Source organism: Portunus trituberculatus, chromosome 41, assembly GCF_017591435.1.
Source record: "Portunus trituberculatus isolate SZX2019 chromosome 41, ASM1759143v1, whole genome shotgun sequence".
Taxonomy (NCBI): domain Eukaryota; kingdom Metazoa; phylum Arthropoda; class Malacostraca; order Decapoda; family Portunidae; genus Portunus; species Portunus trituberculatus.
In genome coordinates, this window is record NC_059295.1 from 11,165,510 (window position 1) to 11,183,694 (window position 18,185).

Genomic DNA, 18,185 nt, shown 5'->3' on the forward strand with positions numbered 1-18,185 from the left:
CTTCTTATCTTTCTAAGACTTCTGATTGGGGCAAAGAAAACTTTGTTCAATGTCTCAAAAACTCAATTCCTCCACCTATCAACTCAACACAACCTTCCAGACAACTATGCCCTCTTCTTCAATGACACTGAGCTGTCCCCATCTTCTACATTGAATATCCTCGGTCTGTCCTTTATTCACATCTCATCTTATGCTAAAACACCTTCTATGAAGTTAGGTGTTCTGAGACATCCCTGCCAGTTTTTCTCACCCCTCCAACTGCTAACTCTGTACAAAGGCCTTATCCGTCCTTGTATCGAGTACTCTTCGCATGTTGGAGTGGAAGAGGTTCCACTCTGTTTTGTTAGATAGGGTGGAATCAAAAGATTTTTGTCTCATCAATTCCTCTCCCATGATGGACTCTTCAGCCTCTCTCTCACCACCAAAATGTTGCATCTCTTGCTATCTTTTATCACTATTATCATCTTAACTGCATGCCTCCCCACCTCCTGCAGCCTCGCTGTACAAGACATTCTTCTTCCTCTCCCCCCTATTCTGTCCAACTCTCTAATACAAGAGTTAACCAGTGCTCTCAATCATTAATACCTTTCTCTGGTAAACTCTGGAAATCCCTGCCTGCTTCTGTACTCCCATCTTCCTACGACTTGACTTCTTTTAAGAGGGTTTCAAGAAATTTGTCCCTGAATTTTGGATAACTCATATGATCTTTAAGGGGCCTAGCCAATCCAGTGGGCCTTTTTTCCCATTTTTTGTTGTCCTTGGTTAGTTTCCCCACCTGCATATAAAAAAATAAATAAATAAATAACTACTGCCACCTCCTGATAGATGACAGGCTTACCTTCTTTCTCTAACGCTGCTCCACCTCCTATGGGTGCATTTACACCTAATGAATCAAATTAAATCAATTCATGAAGAATGAATACATGAATGGTGTTCATTTGCTAAACTAGTTTCAATGTAACTGTTTGCACCAAGGAAATGGAGTTGATTCAAATCATGCAGATTCATGGTGATTCAGAATCAATGATTAGTTTGGACCCATTTTTTTCATCAGTCAAAGATAATCAGCCGAGGAGTAAGCACCATGTTAGTGGAGATTCTGATCAATTAAGTAAGAGAACGATGTGCTAAATATGATCCTAGTGATCCTATACACCGAGATCGATATGTGCTATACAGTAAACTCTCAATATAACAGACAAAATATCTGACTAGATAAACCCTCACTATAACGAATTTTCATCTGTTATAGCAAGGGCATCGTCCCATAACATGTCGTCACAGGAACTCCATGTGGTGTGCCGTGAGAGCAGGGCAGTGGTGGATATAAATAACGGACAAACTATGGGAAAGCAGGTTTGCCTGCGTGGACAACCAGCGTCGACCCGCACCAAGATTTAAACCATATAAACAAGTGTAAGCATACACAGAGGAAGCAGGTTTGAGCAGGTAGGTGCCAGCAGCCTTCAACCCACTTTCCAGTTTGCTTGGATCATTCTTGCCTGCTCAACCCGCGCAGGTAGACGCTACTGACTAGAGAGCAGGATGGATGTTGATATGTAAAATTTATGAGAGAGCATGTGTGAAATAAGTGGAATAAGATAGGCTGTGGGCTGAAATCAGGTAGGAACTGAAGTGTGAAGGTAAATAATTATCATTATTATAATTATTAGTAGTAATTATGTTACTATTACTACTACTACTAATAATAATAATATTATTAATAATAATATCATTATTATTATTATTATTACTATTATCACTTATTATTATTATTATTATTATTACTATTATTATTATTATTATTATTAATGCAATAATAATTATTATTTCATTATTATATTATTACTACTACTCCTCCTATAGTTATCATTATTATTATTATTATCATTATTATTGTTATTATCATCATCATCATTATTATTATCATTGTTATCATTATTATTATCATTATTGTTATCATTATCATTATGACAGATACTGCCTCTATCCCTGTCACTCACCGAACGAGTTGGAGCTGGTTACCAACATCCTTTGTAAACACCTTATCGCTCTGACTTGCACTGGAAACCAGTGTGCCGGTAACCTGGTTTCTCTGTGCACACACCTTTATACAAGATAATCTGGCATGAATCAACTGGTGGAAAAGACACAGATGCATCCTTATAGCATTACACTGAATTGTGTTCCTTGTTGTTAATTCATTTGTGTTCTACTTGTGAATAAATTGATATTTGCCGGAATTGAAATTTTCTGGAACCTTTTTTTTTTTTTTTTTTACATTACAAGGGCACTGGCCAAGGGCAAACAAAGTGTTGGAAAAAAAAAATCCCGCTGGTTGCCAGGCCCTGTTAAGAGGAAAGTAGAAAGAGAAAAAACAAAAAAATCTAAAAGGAGGGTCCAGTTAACGTAAGAGGTGTCTTGACACTCCTCTTTTGAAAGAGTTTAAGACATAGGCAGGTGGAAATACAGACACAGGTAGAGAGTTCCAGAGTTTACCAGTGTAGGGAATGAAGGAGTGAAGATACTGGTTAACTCTTGCATTAGGAAGATGGACAGAATAGGGATGAGAAGAAGTAGAGAGTCTTGTGCAGCGAGGCCGCAGGAGGGGGAAGGCATGCAGTTAGCAAGTTCAGAAGAGCAGACAGCATGAAAACAGCGGTAGAAGACAGATAAAGATGCAACATTGCGGCGGTGACTTAAAGAATCAAGACAGTCAGTTAGAGGAGAAGAGTTGATAAGACGAAAAGCTTTAGATTCCACCTTGTTTAGTAAAGCTGTGTGTGTGTGGATCCCCCCCAGACATGAGAGCCATACTCCATACACGGGCGGATAAGGCCCTTGTACAGAGCAAGCAGCTGGGAGGGAGAGAAAAATGGACGAAGACGCCATAGGACACCTAACTTCTTGGAAGCTGATTTAGCAAGAGTAGAGATGTGAAATTTCCAGTTTAGATTTTTAGTGAAGGATAGACCTGTTGATACGCAGGGATTGTACTCGCTCAGGAAAAGGTTGGCAACCACTGATCTACAACATCCAATATATCCATACTCCTCAAAGAGTACCTTGGTACTGAAAGATGAGTGATGAATCATTTGGTTGGAACTATGCTGATTCAAAATGACTCGAGTCAAATGATTCTTCATGAATTTCATTAATTGAATCTATTCAATTCACTTGGAGTAAACACAGCCTTAGCTTGTCTCTGTCCTTCTTTCTCTCCTGTTTTCTATATAATTGGTGCATTTCCAAAATTATTTCCAAAATCCTTAACCTTTGTTCCACATCATTGTTGAGGTAAAAATTAATGTGTTTTCTATAAAAAACATGGTCCCTATCCTAAACAAGTCATTTTAGTGCTATACTGCCAAGTGCAATACCTTATGCAGTCTTGCTATAGAGCAGTGCCTTGCTACAAACTCACCATATAGCCACCCTCACAGCCAATCTAAGGCAATAATCTGCAATGTGAACAAGTGCTTCTGGAGGAAGGGAGGGAAGGAAGGAGGATTGTCCAAAAATGAAATTGTTCCTTGTAGCCAAACTATTAACCTCTTCACTATGGGCAACAGAAAACAGCTCCTGATGCCATATCTGGGCTGGGTGGGGGTGGGGAGGTACCTGACTCAGGCAGCTCTCTCTCTCTCACTACAGAAAAAATGATGACAGTAAGCGATTTTTCACAATGGGTATATAAAATAAGAAACAGACCCACACAAATTTTATAGTAAAAAAATTGGTCTGCCCTCTCAAGGCCATTTTCTGAAAATGACAAATGAGAGAAAACATTAAATTTTATGACAAACTAATCTATCAGTACCATAAAATTAAAAAAATTAAATAACCATTTCCAACATATCACATCAGTATTTATCCTGATATATGAAAGTCATACATGTACACCTTAATAATGATGATGAAAGTCTAGCATGCCATCATATCATATAGAATCAACATAGCACATCAGTATTTATCCTGATATATGAAAGTCATACATGTACACCTTAATAATAATGATGAAAGTCAAGCATGCCATCGTATCATATACAATCTATATTCTAAGAAATCTCACAGTGTCTGGGAAAGGAAACACACCATCTTAACAGAAAGCACCCATGACAATTTGCACATTGTCGGATGTGTCATGAGCGCCCTGATAACAGAAAATACATGTCATCGTGTTGAAGGGGTTAACTAGACTGAATTTTTACTTGGAAGTCTTGAGGCATTTGTGAGACAGTGTGACAGAAAAGCCCCAACTTGTGGTGAAGTGGAGAATAGTGGTTTCATCAAGAGTGTGTTCTTGTACACACTGCCTTGAGTATGACATTTTTTTACCCAAAATTGCATGACCCCAATCATCTACCCTCCCTATTCACTAGGTCTCACTCTATGTGACTTTTCTTGGTTTCTCCTGAATTAAAAAGTCCTCAAAGGAAAATATTTTTCAGATATGGAAAAGGTGAAGAAAAAAAAAATGGTAGCAGCAAGACATCAATTTGCAAGAGACCTAGGACTGCTTCAAACATTGGAAAATGCATCTGGACACGTGCATTGATTCAGGAGAGTACTTGGAAGGTGACAAAAGTGTTGATGTGTAAAAACTAATTAATAGAATTATATCATGAATATGGTTTCTTTTAGGTACCTCTTGTGTATAGTAAATTCAGGATATCCTATCTTTAAAAGCAGGTGGTGATGGTGATGGACATATCTTTGGCACAGAGACTGGTGTCTGTCTTAGTGTCTATAAAACCATCAGCAACTGTCAAAAAAAAAATTAAAACATCCGGAAACTTTAACCCTTCCCAACAGAGGATCTACATATAGATGTTTTGAAATTGGGACTTTTCATCAGACCGTCTATATATAGACATTTGTTCTGTTTTTACTGTACTAAGTTGTAACATGGTCTATATATGTATAGACTATTCCTTGCAAGTAACAAAATTCCTAGAATAAATATTTATTTGAAAATTACTAGATTTTCTCTGCCCCAATTGGAAATCTTAGAAAGATCGGATGTCAGGCATTCTGTGGCGTCCGTGCATGATCTGTTGACTTCCTGAAGGGTTGGTTGTCTCTGAAAGGACGTGGAAAGATGTAGCGTGGTATCATCAACGTAGGAGTGGATAGGGCAAGAAGTTTGGTTAAGGTCATTAATGAATACTAGAAAGAGAGTGGGTGATAGGACAGAACCCTGAGGAAATCCACTATTAATAGATTAAGGAAAAGAACAGTGGCCGTCTACCACAGCAGCAATAGAATGGTCGAAAAGGAAACTTGAGATAAAGTTGCAGAGAGAAGGATAGAAACCGTACAAGGGCAGTTTGGAAATCAAAGCTTTATGCCAGACGCTATCAAAAGCTTTTGATACGTCTAATGTTACAGCAAAATTTTCACCAAAATCTCTAAAAGAGGATGACCAAGACCAAGAAAAGCCAGATCATCAGTACGGCAACCTTGATGGAAGCCATACTTGCAATCAGATTGTTCAGTTTTGCAGCAGATTCTATGTATAGATGTCACTTGTTCAGTTTTGCGAAAGTGTCTACATACAAATTCAATTGTCTGTTCAGTTTTGCAGCAGAGTCTATATATAAATGTCAATCTCAAATACCCATTTGCTGAGAGACTACATATAGACGTATGAATGAAAGTCATAAATAGTATATATATATATATATATATATATATATATATATATATATATATATATATATATATATATATATATATATATATATATATATATATATATATATATATATATATATATATATATATATATATATATATATATATATATATATATATATATATATATATATATATATATATATATATATATATATATATATATATATATATATATATATATATATATATATATATATATATATATATATATATATATATATATATACAGGCAAGCCCCACTTAACGAAGGTTCACACAACGAAATTTCGCTATAACAAAGGTTTCATTTTACTACCATCTGCTCGTTTAACGAACACCAAAATCGCTTTAACGAAGTTTCATCCAGGTAATTTTTTCCAAGTTTGAAAGCACCGCTGTATCATGCAAGCCGACAGGCTTTTGAATACACCAGCACCTCTCATGTACAAAACGCACACCACTCACTCCCCATGTTCAAAACAATAACAGCGTCAGCAGCAGCTTGTCTTCCCTCGCTCAACTCACCACCAAAATGCCCTGCGATGTCGCCTAGCATTGCTAAGAAGACCAGGAAGTCTCTTACTCTCTAAGTGAAGCTGGATATTATTCACAGACACAAGAGAGGCGAGAAAACTAATAGCATTGCTCGCCACCATCTTGACTCCATCTACTGTCTCTACTATTAAGAAGGCTGGTGAAACCATATCTTCCTTGCAAGCTAAAAGAACCACCTGAACTCATGACTCTACAATGGATAAGATGGAAAGCCTTATGGAAATGTGGTACATAAGTTTTGTATGTGATACAATGATGCGTCCTTTGTTTACATTCCACAGGTTGCCGGTTAGTGTCTTTCCCGTTTCACTCTCCCTCCCTTCATAAATTTAAGATCATCAACATTATAAAGTTACGTACATACATACATTAGTGTACATTATAATGACTTAAATTAAACTGCCTAAATGTTTCACTTCATAATTTTTACTTTCATTAAACCTTTCACTGTACTATGATGCACTCTCACTTTGTTTACTCTCAATGGAAGTTCAAGTCAGGGGTTAAACTTGTTATAATCGGTTCCCTTAACGAAGTTTCACTTAACGAAGGTTTTTTTTTAGGAACGTAACCCCTTCGTTAAGTGGGCATTATATATATATATATATATATATATATATATATATATATATATATATATATATATATATATATATATATATATATATATATATATATATATATATATATATATATATATATATATATATATATATATATATATATATATATATATATATATATATATATATATATTTCACTTGGTAGTACACTCATCTGCCCTGTCACCAGGAAAGGGTTAATATCTGAGAGCTCTTGACAGAATTACTTTGAATAAGATGGTAGAGTGTAGGTTTGCTTTACTGGATCCATTAATGGCATCAGAATTTTTCAATTTCATTATTTTGCATTACTGAATATGAACAATCAGTATAGAAGGTAACTCCCATTACCAGATTTTTTTTTTTTTTTCATGAAAACATATAAATAACAAAATAGACTAAGCACTCTTAGATTCTGAATCTAACCTCTTTGTACGAGTATATACCTAGGTAATTCTTGTACTTCCTCTCATCCACACAAACATGTTTTAAATAATAGGGGCCGCCGTGGTACAGTGAAACCATGCGCGCTTTGTGGTCCGAGGGGTTTCCAAGTGCACAGGTTCGAATCCTGTCTACGGTCCGAGTGTAGGTTGGGCTTCCTCACTCGGGGCAACGGTATCCTAGCAGGTGGGCTTTGAGATAGGAGGTACCCAAAAAAAGTACCGCCTTTAGCCCATAAATTCCCGTGAAACGCCCACATGGTATAAGAAAAAAAAAAAAAAAAAAAAAAATCTAAGATCTCCAGCATTTACAAATTAGCCTCTCACAATTGGAATCTCTCATGATAATCAGAGTTGTTGTTCTTATCTTAATACATGATGAACTTGACTAGTTTCTAAATTAAAACTGTAGGTATTCACTTACACAGGAACATTATAACTTTACTTCATCATTATACTCAAAAGAATTCTCATTTTTCCATTACCTGATAAATCCTATGAAAGTTTTACATTACAAATCTGCTTCAGAAATTAATATATATGACAAAAAATAATTAGATATCATTCCCATGATACTGTCAGACCAGAAAACTTAGTCTGTCCTTGCCATTTTCTTGTCGCAATAATGACTCTGGGAATATGATTCCATCAGCCAAGAGCAAGCAAACATTGTAGCACTGCCAAAGAATGACACTCATCTGTTGACTAATAAATGTATTTTGATTTCTTTTTCTGAGATGGCAAACTGATCTTATATTTCACCATATTCCTTGTTATTAACTATAGGTTATCTTTTTTTCTTTTTGGTAAGAGTCTAATATAGGTGTAAATTAAAAGTTTTGTAAGAATTCAAAATAAGTTTGCTTTATAGTAATAACTCGATACGATCGCCTCAACATACAATTTTTTTAATATATGACAAAAAATTTCATATAATTTACGCCTTGAAATACGAAGATATTTTTAAGATGCAAATAGCCATCGGTAGATGGTGCAGCGATCGCTTGGCTACCTGCATCCACCCCAACATTCAGCCCACGTTGAGTATTTTTTTTTTTTTTATACCATATGGGCTTTTCACGGGAATTTATGGGCTAAAGGAGATACTTTTTGGGCACCCCCTATCTCAAAGCCCACCCGCTAAGAAACCGTTACCCCGAGTGAGAAAGCCCAACCTACACTCGGACCGTGGACAGGATTCGAACCCGTACGCTTGGAGACCCCTCGGATCCCAAAGCACGCATGGTTCCACTGTACCACGGCGGCCCCATCCTTTGTGCATGTATGTGTCTGTGCACCTCAACAGTGTGTATTTTTTCTTAAGTTTTATGAACTCAAGACCCCGTCGCGTGATCATGGGTCCCAAAAGTAAAAGTTTGGCAAGAAACACACAAAATAGGCTGTATGCACATACTGATTACACTTAGAAATTCAATAAACGAGTGAGTACAAATGGTGTTCTGCCCACAAGCAACTCTTCCTCTTTGCAATGCAAAAAGACATTAGTCTCTAGATGTCAGGGTTACCAAAATATCACAGGTTGGATGAGGTAGTATAATCGGTTTACGTGGCCTTGCGTCCGATCGGTTTCAGCGGCCTTGGCTAGAGCGAGAAAAAACGGACCCCTTGTATCCCCTCCCCCCCTCTCTCTCTCTCCTGTTGCCTGTTCTGATACCACTCTCATTCAAAAGTTGTCTCTCCGTAACATGGCGAGAGACCCGAATTATAGAAGTAAGGCACACGGGAGAGGTGGCAGAATCAGACACAGTGAAATCACTGTCACTCCCACCATCCATCGTTGGTGACAGTGACGTAGAGCATATGTTTACTCCTGATGAGTGTTGCCAGCTCACAAGCAAAGAAAACAGGAAGAAAATAGCGAAAATATAGCCGTAAAAAGCCTAAACGTCTATCGACATGCCCCAAGTCTTGTGTGATGAATGTCCATCAATGTGTCCCGAGTTTTGCGGTTTAAGTTGTTATTTTGGGCAATATAGTTAATTTATACAGGGGATCCTCGTGATTCAACCGTTCGCACTTCGAATTATCGCCAATTCGAACTCAGTTAATTAATACCCAATCCTCAAGGTTCGACACACTGACTCGCCAATTTGACTTTCATATCCGTGCGCCACCCACCCGGTCAAATCTGCCGCCAGCCTGCAAGGCAGAAGTGTAAACCAATGCTACCCTGTGCCAAGGCTGCCACTCATAGGAGAAATCCCCTACAGTAGGTGATTTTAGCCTAATGTAGGGGGTAGGGGATGCCTACGGGGAAAATAGCAATTTGCAAGGGAAACTAGAGAGTTTATTGACACTATGTAGAGGAATGTTTTTTTTCTTTTATTTCAAACACTATAAATAATTGTCTGGACACCCATTACAGTTTATGAAATATGGATATATATATATATATATATATATATATATATATATATATATATATATATATATATATATATATATATATATATATATATATATATATATGACGCAAGATGTGGAAGTATGGTGCAATGTGGCGAGGTGCTCCATTAGGACACGAGTTGATCGCTTATTCCCGTGTTTATCGTCCAGTCTGACATGATAATATACCAAAGAAAAGTTAATTTTTCAATACCAGAAAGTTTTTTTATTTCTTTTGTAGTAAAAGAATAAAACTGCAAAAAGTATAAATACATTTATTTTCACAATAATATATGCATGCACAAAAAGGAATTTTGGGATTGGCATAGGTGAAAATAGGGGAAAATGTGCACGAGTGGTAGGTGAAAGTAGGAGGAAATGCGTGCAAGTGGTAGGGAGAAATGAAAATTTAGAGTGGCAGCCTTGCAGCCTGTGCATCGCTTACTCTGCATCACTCTCGCTCCAAGCGGCATTCCCCAGCCCCAAGAAGCACAACTTTCTACCTTTCAAAGATAAGCTTGAGCTTATAAGAAAGTGTGAGGCAGGTATAGCTCACAGTGTCGTTGCAATGCAAATGAGTGTCTCTAAATCAATAGTATCAATAATTTGGAAGAACAGGGACAAGTACTGCGAGACTGCTGCATCATGCAAGTGTTTTTTTATTTCCAAAAAATGTACTGTACAGCACCCTAATGTGTTTAATAAAAAAAAAGTTAGATATAAATGAAGCCTTTAATAGTACTGATTTAGTCTAACTTAGTGTTTTTTAAAGGTTATAGTGATGTTTTGGGACATCCAGGCTGGAGGTTGGTTCCTATCCCCCCTAATTCTTAAGTATCCTATGGGAACAATTGCTTCATAATTTGAATTAACACTGATTCAACTGATGAAAAACCGCCCTAACCCCGTCGAATTGTGAGGATCCCTTGTATCATGCATACGATAAACATTGTATTTATCTTATATAAAATCTATATTGGGTTGGTATTTAAAGCATGTTAATTTTTGGGGGGGTTAAATTCATATCACAAGAACGAATTAATTCTATTTCCATTAATTTCTATGGGAAAAACTGATTTGATATACGATTTATTTTTATATTTAATGATCGTCACGGAACGAATTAAAATCGTATGTCGAGGTATACTGTATATCAAAATACATAATGCCCTTGTTTTGCCACTGACTGATGTAAAAATTTATTTAATTATGAGTTCTTTCTAATAGCGATAAGGCATTTGAATTCACCATGACAACATGAGAGCAGCCAGCATTAATGTTCTAGTCTAACATTACCTCAATGAGAGTGGAGGAAACTTTGGAAATAACTGAGATACACAGCTATTCCTATCACAAAAAAAAACATGAAAGAACACAAAAATTTTATTGTGAATACTGGAATGGGAGACAAGGGAATGTTATGTCACCATAGCATAGCATGACATGGCCATTTTGACTACAGAATAATTATCATGTTACATCATTATTACAAGACTAGGGGTCCTACAATAATAATGAGTAATCCACCTTCTCATCCAGACCACTCCAACTCTTACCCAACACTCTAAAACCTTACTACATTCCCAACACTGGCTACTATTTCTGGATGGGTTGAGTTGGGTTTGATTTGGTTTGGTTAGGTTAGGTCTGTTGCACCTCTAAGGCATAGATTATCCCTTTTTTGGAGTAATTCTGACATTTCCTTCAGAACTTTTGTTGTGTAGAATATTTAATTCCAACTAAATCAAACTTTCACAAGTTTCTTTAAAAATGAATATCTAGGAAAAATGTAATAATAATAAAATTTGGCCATGTCTCCAAAAAAGATCAACATCTTTTAAATAATTACCCGATAAACTTGAATAATGTCCACTGTGGCCACCTCAGTCTGGCACCAAGCATAATCCATGTTAGGCTACAGAAATTATAATGCTGAATTAGATTTAGTTTTGAAAAGCGCCCACTGTTAAGTGGTCAAGACAGAAGCACTAAAGTTAATTTGTTTCATGCACCCAAGACACACACAGCACACAGCAAATTAACTCAACTAAGGACTAAGGATTCAACAGAAAAGGCTGGAAAAATATTTCTCTGATTACAGAAACCAGTGATTCCAAGGTAGGTTATTGAGCTGTGAAACTTACCTCATAATGTACAGGCAAGCCCCATTTAACTAATGGGTTACATTCCTAAAAAAACGTTCGTTAAGCAAATTTTCATTAAGCTAACCAATTATAACAAGTTTGACCCCTGACTTGAACTTCCATTGAGAGTAAACAAAGCGAGAGTGCATCATAGTACAGTAAAAGGTTTAATGAAAGTAATAATTATGAAGTTAAACATTTTGGTGGCGAGCTATGCTATTAGTTTTCTCGCCTATCTCGTGTTTGTGAATCATATCCAGCTTCACTTCGAGAGTAAGAGACTTCCTTTTCTTCTTAGCAATGCAAGGCGACATTGCAGGGCTGGTTGCAGGGCGTTTGGTGGCATGTTGAGCGCGAGATGATGAGCCCTGTTGCTGGACCCTGTTTTTGTTTTTAACTAAGAGAGGGTAAGGGTAGGGTCTGTTGGTTTAGTGCTAAAAGGAAACTGGCTGGTCTTATACATTTCTGATTAAAAATTTATTCTGCTCTTGACTAATCCAACTCTCATGTATTTCTCAAACCTTGCTATATTCCCACTACTGACCACTTCCGATACATTATCCCCGTTGTTTACTATGACTACAAAAATCATCCTTCCTGATATTCAGCCATAGTGTATAACATGAGTGTCAAAATGGCAGCCAAGTGTAATAGATGTAAATTTAAATACTGGTATTCCATAAGTAAAACAAGTTGATTGTATATTTCTCAGGTTCACAGAGTTTTCACTAAATCAATCAAGTGCTGAATAATTGGCAGCACCTGTACCCTTTGAGATATGAAAAAGGAAGTCAACTGACTATACCCTGGATCTTCCACTTCCTTATATTATTATACCTAAAGCTCTATAAGTATGGCTGCACAGCAAGTACCGATGTGCCATGTCTGTGGTTTCTTTCAAAGTTTGTGCTTTTCTAATGCTGTGATGTCATGTTGCTCTTGGAATTCCTGTTTTTCACAAAGTTACAAACCTCAGGGGCTGTATTCACAGTAAGCCAAAATGGCGCATTTTAGACATAAGTCCATCTATGACAGCCTTGTGAGAGTACTAAGACAGGGTTCATCCTGTTATAGCACTGCCAATGACCATCTTGACTATTGTCAACATTATGGGAACATGGCTGTATATACAATAACAATCCCAAAAAGATTGTTATTAATTTAACGATGAATATCAGTAATGATGACTAAATACTGTTCTCCTTTGATGCAATAATGTATTGTTATAAATAACTGATGGGAAAGGTGTGATCAGCTTTCCCCAAACTCAAACAAACCTTGCACAGTTTGCCTATGTTGGATTGTTGGGTGTAATCTCCTATTTATCATGTTTCTTTTGTCTGGATACACTGTCTAACTATTCCTAAAAATAGTAATATGATATAAAAATAATTTAGATCAAAGAAAATTACGTCAAGAACCTATTTCTTTCTATATATCAAAACTTGACAAATTGCAAGCCTTAAGACAAACAATGGAGTGATGGTCAGGAATTCTGTGAGACCTGACAAAACTTGTAGAATGCAGCCACTGGGGCACAAGGTATGTAGGTGTTTCCATACTGTAATTATCAAATCTATTTGCCTCTTTACTACTTTCAGATTTGTTAGGCAACATAAGCTGATAACACTCTGAATGAAAACATACTTTGCAACATATCATAACCAACAGTGATGAGATACTACCATTTTTTTTTTTTTTCTAGCAAGGAAAATACACATGATGAAACTTATGAGTAGACTATACATATATGATAACAGAAGTGATAATGACAACAATGAAGAAACAGAAGTAAAGGTGAGGGAGAGCACAACTGTAAAAATTATAATAAAGAGATTTGTCAACCATTACAAATGGTCTGGCATCAGGAGGCATGTGGGTACCTCTCCTGCAGTTTCATGTGGGGCTGCTTGATATGCCCTTTACTGCCTCCTCTGGACTAGTAAATCCCACTTCTCAAGACAGTAAACCAGTTAGTAATTTCAAGTTTTTTTTTTAATGATATAATTCATCTTATTGACCATACAAATATTTATGTAGACCAATGGATTGGATTGCAATGAATACAGATTATCTCAGTAGGAAGAAACAGTCTTGTGTCCATTTTATGGATAAACTGCACTGCACTTCTAGGAAAGTAAAAAATATGGGTGTAATACAGAGACCAGCTTACAAGGAATACTGGGAATCCACACAATCAAGTCAGGCCACACTCTGGTTTCCACAATACTTTAGTAGAGTGTTTTGAGCTGCTCCTGGAATTTGTAAATTTTGTAGACAATTCTCTTGCACCAAATAAGGATGATCCTTCAATCAAATTCTATAAACTGGCATCTATGAAAGAACTCTTTCAGCATGTTCAAATACTATCATCACCCACATCAAACATTCAGCAGACAAGAGCATCATTGGCTCTTGGGAAAAGACAGCATCTACAACAGTACCTGGCAAATAAACATCATGCTAAGTTTTGCCGGAATATTTGGTGTTTATGTGATTGACAAGTACATTGCAATTAAGAAATTGCCCCAATATGCCTTGAAGTTAAAGTTTTCATCAGAATCCATGGCATCCACTAAATAGGTGCTTCAGAGTACCTAGTGTGTAGTGTGCCTTAAAGGCACAGATCACGCCTTAGTCCACAGACTGGATGAGGGAGGTGGTGTTGGGCAAGAGGAACTCAATTTGTTCTACATTATCAAAGTACACACTGACTGGGTGGCTGCCAGTATCATGTATTACCAACAACAACCTGAACTCAAGGCTGAGATATTCCTTGACTTCAAGAATGAAGTAGTGATGAAACCAGTTAAAATACATGAGTTTGGTGATCTAACTCCTGGGATTGTGCATCCAGTGGACGGGTAAAAGTTCTTGTTCTTGAGAACCCAAGGATTCACCAATCTATAGGTGAGACAAATTTTCATCGGATACCACTAGCATTGCCATACATGATGAGGCACCTGAATCCCAGGCTTTCTCCTTCATGATTAATGTTCTGGAAGCCATCTTCTAAAAGTCTGCCTCATCCATGTTGAACACTGGTCTAGTTTGAATCCCATCTCCAAAATAATCTCCTTGAAGATCTCCAGGTAATTTTCAGCTACTTCAGTATCACCAGGCAGAAATATCTTCTTCATGTAACATCACATTACCTAGTTATGTTAGAAGCTTTACCTCAGATAGTATTGTTGTCTAAGGAGATGTTTCTTTTCAGGCAATAATTAATCCACAGAGCTAAGGCAGATTCCATCATGAAAATTGTCAGATTTCTCACAAACCCAATAATTTTTGTTTCTGCATAAGCTGGATGCAACAGTTGATCTTACTGACCCTTCACACTTCTTAATGTGCTGGAGAGTGCTCTTGTTCACACCACAATGGCAGCCAAATGTGGCATAACTTTTGCCTTGCCGGATCACATCCATCATCTGAATTTTCTCTACCAGGGTCATCACCTTCTGGCACTTAATTCTTTCTCAAAAGTCTTGGAAATTGCAGGGCATTTAGGGGTCATTCTAAATCATGATACACAGAAGAAAACCACATGGAAAATCACAAGAATCACAAGAACGGAGCAAAAAGCTGATTGAATGGAGATTACACTCATTTAATTGGGGATTGTAATGGTCACACTTCAATATAATACGTAATACTGTTGTTAACAGAAATGTAACTCGCCATTCTTCATTCAAAAGTAAAAATTCTGCCAGTTTATATCTAATCAAAGTGAATGGAACCTCAACAAACAGCCTTGGTTAAGATTTGCCCAAGATTCTATTTGCAAGCCCAGCTGAGGTGCCCATCAATTTCAGGGTAAAGGGATCAGGATGCATCAAAAGACCCTTCACCTTAGGTTAGTGTTAAAAACATGAGCCTTCTTGAAGTTACAAATGAACAATACGCTGTGACTAGGATTGTTGAATAAGAAATGGAAATGGAATGCCAGTACTGTATTGATGTGTTACAAAAAAAAAGCTAAAAATGTGTAAATTACAATAATTGAAAGAATAAATCTAAGTTTTCAGGGCCAAAGGACTGAGCCATTGGTGACATCTGGGCAATTCTAAATTTTTTCCATTAGTTAGATTAGGTTACAAGTAAGAAAACAAAAATAAAAGTAAATGAGATGCAAAGCTGATCTATAAATGGACAGAAAAACACTATGTTAAATGGCAGTCTCTCCTGCCCAGCATGACAGTATCCTCTCTCAATCAATGTGGTAACATTGTAACAGAAATACAAAAATGTCTACTCATACCAGCAAGTCACTGGCCTAGCCAGCCAAGAGCCTCAATTCTCCACAAATGCCACAATCCTGTCCTCTACTACCATTGCAACAGACCATGAGAAACACCAAGATTTAGGAATTTGTGTAAATTTAGAGAAAACCCAGTCTGACAAAGTAACAAGTGCATCAATTGTTATCTTAATCCCTGCAACACAAAGTCAACATCTTTGCCATCAGAAAGCCCAAAGAAAAACTGTTTAGGGGAATTCCAAATCATTTTCACTGAGAAGGGACTTTTCTTGAATCTTTATGTTGTTTCACAGGCATCAAAAATGCTGATTGGTATATTCCCAACCTAACCTTACCTAATCAAACCATACTTTAGCCTAACCTAATTCCATCAAGAGCCTGTGAAATTGGCACATCCATGGAAAAGCCTTAAGAAAAATTCCCAACATTTAGGGACATAAACTATCAGAAGTAATGCTAACGGAGTAATTGTGATGAAAGGGTACAGAAGTGTTTTTGAAAAGTCTACTTCCTGGTGGTACACTCCTCTTTCGTGCCAGTTAGTGTTTTCTTTTTTAATAATACAGGAAACCAACATGATTTATTCGGTATCGTACTTACATATCAACACAGTGCTATTATTACACACATATTGATGTCGCAAAGTAGTCCGTGAAGCATGTACTATACCAACCAGGACTGACACAACTGACGACTCTCAAGAGTACTACACGCGATCGACAGCCACTTAAAGTTTACACAATGATTCTGCCTACTTTCGACGACTGGCATCACGTGGTAAGAGGTAAAAGGGCAGTTCTAACCTATAATATAGTACACAAGGAGCCACGCAGTCTGGGTCTAGACTTGGACATCAATACTGGCTGGCCGACACTCCAGTGCTGCCTTACCAGCTATCGTCCTCCTCTTTCCCCAAACTCAGCACGTGTTGTCAAGCTACGAAACAATGCTGTAAACCGTGCCTAGCTCGAGGCTGACTGCTGACTTACATTACAACAACACAAATAATACTGCCATCGATGAACACTGAGTATAAACTCCACAAATACAATTTCAACGTTCAAAAGTCCACTGCGGGCAAAGGAATCAACAAGAAGTGAGCATCGCCAAGTCGTACTCGAATCTTCTCCTATCTCCATTGCACTGGGAAACACACTTTCGATCAGTTTACAATGGTTTATTCTAGATGAGTTTAACTTATGCTTTGATTTTGATAAAGGTATCCTTTTAAGTAAAAGCTACGTGTAAAAGATTATATGAAAAATTTTGTAAAAGTGACAGTGGCGTTTTCCCGCCTAAGATAAACCTGTATAAACACAACAATGTTGCATTGCCATTTGTGGAATCTGAAACCCGGCCCATCTGTGTGACCGGAGCAGTCGGTGCACCCGGCGGGTGTCAGGATGACTCACCGCCACTGAGGAACTCACCCCGCTGCTCACATCTTACGTCACTATCTAATTTAAAACTATACATGTATACATGCTTATTCTCAATTGCTGACGCCTTCTCAAGATATTTGTTCGACAACACATTCATATCAAGACGACCAAGAGCATCAAAAGTGGCTAAAAATCATATCTAATTATGAACACAATTTGGTCTAGGTAGATACCGTACACTTATTACAATTATTATGTAAATTAATTTATCTGCAGACATCATGTCTCGGTCGTTAATAAGTATTGTATCCATAAATCTATCCTTACCCTGATATTGTAAAGCATTTTATGTGAGCTCTCTCTCTCTCTCTCTCTCTCTCTCTCTCTCTCTCTCGGATGTATAATAGATACCCCGAGAAAGAAAGAGAAGAGATGTATGGTGACTCCCTTGCTAAAAATTAGCTTCTACATGCACTACATTAATGATTTTAAGATCCTATATGTAAATATCATCTAAATACTTTTTTGGACAAGTGCATGCAGTTAGTACTCTTGTAATAATTAATGTATAGTTTTTCAAGTAATAAATATTGTTCATCGGTCTGGTTCAACATCGCTCACAGCAATGTACCTAGGGTAAGTGGCATAGATTGTATATTATTCCATACCAAAAGAAAAAAAAAAAAAAGACTAGAAAGAACAAAATACATAAT

General features: G+C 37.0%; 1 protein-coding gene across 15 annotated transcripts in view; it reads right to left on the bottom strand.

Annotated features, from left to right (window-relative positions):
* The window catches only part of LOC123516497 (protein phosphatase 1B-like), a 142,980-nt gene extending 125,754 nt beyond the window's left edge, over nt 1-17,226 (bottom strand). For 10 of the 15 annotated variants that reach the window (XR_006678207.1, XR_006678202.1, XM_045275886.1 and 7 more), the window contains exon 1: nt 17,080-17,226. The gene's annotated coding sequence lies outside the window, so the exon portion shown is untranslated. Of the gene's footprint in view, nt 1-16,690; nt 16,710-16,893 lie in introns of those variants that run through there. The other 5 variants (XR_006678203.1, XR_006678204.1, XR_006678206.1 and 2 more) reach the window with 5 other exon arrangements.
* Between the last annotated feature and the right edge of the window lie 959 nt (nt 17,227-18,185).